This window comes from Orycteropus afer, unplaced genomic scaffold (genome assembly GCF_000298275.1).
Source record: "Orycteropus afer afer isolate SDZICR_OR568_19922 unplaced genomic scaffold, OryAfe1.0 scaffold00139, whole genome shotgun sequence".
NCBI classification, from domain to species: Eukaryota; Metazoa; Chordata; class Mammalia; order Tubulidentata; family Orycteropodidae; genus Orycteropus; species Orycteropus afer.
In genome coordinates this window covers 8,601,469-8,602,394 of record NW_006921726.1, presented here as the reverse complement: position 1 = coordinate 8,602,394, position 926 = coordinate 8,601,469, and positions in this window count along the sequence as shown.

The following is a 926-nucleotide window of genomic DNA, read 5'->3' as shown; positions in this document are numbered from 1 at the left end:
CACATGAACCTTAGGCTTTCTTCATTTTGTTTTGATTTTTTTTTCTGATTGATCCTTTACCAAGGAAGTATTTAGGTATTTGTCTTCAATCTCATTAATTCTGTCTTCCATTGCATCAATTCTTCTCCTTTGCCCTTCCAATGTGTGATCTATTTCTGACAATTTAGTATTAATCTTCTGGCTTTCTATCTGTAGATTTAGAATCATTTCTAATTTTTCCTTTATTTTGTCATTTTGTTCTTGTATTTTCTTCCAAAATTCTTCAAAGAATTTTTCTGTGTTTTCTTTTGTCTGTCTCTCTATTCTTTGAAGATACCTGAAGATAACTCTTTTGAATTCCTTATCAGAGAGTTCCAATGCTTCTTCTTCCTCAGGAATGTGTTCTGGGTCTGTATCCTGCTTCCTTGTTTCTACCACTTTATCCTGGTTCTTTATGTGGACTGTGATGGTCTGTTTTTTTCTGAGGCATTGTGGCATTCTTGTATTTAAATCTCTGTTAACTATATGTGAAGAGCAGCCAAGGGTGATGCAGGCTCTTCTTGGTGGCTTTTTATTGTTGGCCCATTGGTTGAGAAGGAGGTAGTGGCTCTTGCTCAGTAAGTGAAGTTGCAGGAGTTGTGGGTGTAGTTGTGTCTTATGGGGACTGTTGTTGTCTCCCGCTCAGTTAGACACAAATTTCAATTGAATAACCGTAAAAGAACTAAAAGCCCATGGACGAAAACCACACCATGTAATCACAAAGGAACAGTAACCAAAAAAAAAAAAAAAGGGAAAAAAAATAAGAAAATCTGCATTATCTGGGGATAGAGCACTAAGAAAAAAATAGTACAGAAGGAGAATAATAAATGAAGAAAAAAATGGAAAAGATGCAAAAAGAAAAACAAGGAACAACATTAATCATGAGGAAATAAAGAGGAAAAAGAAAG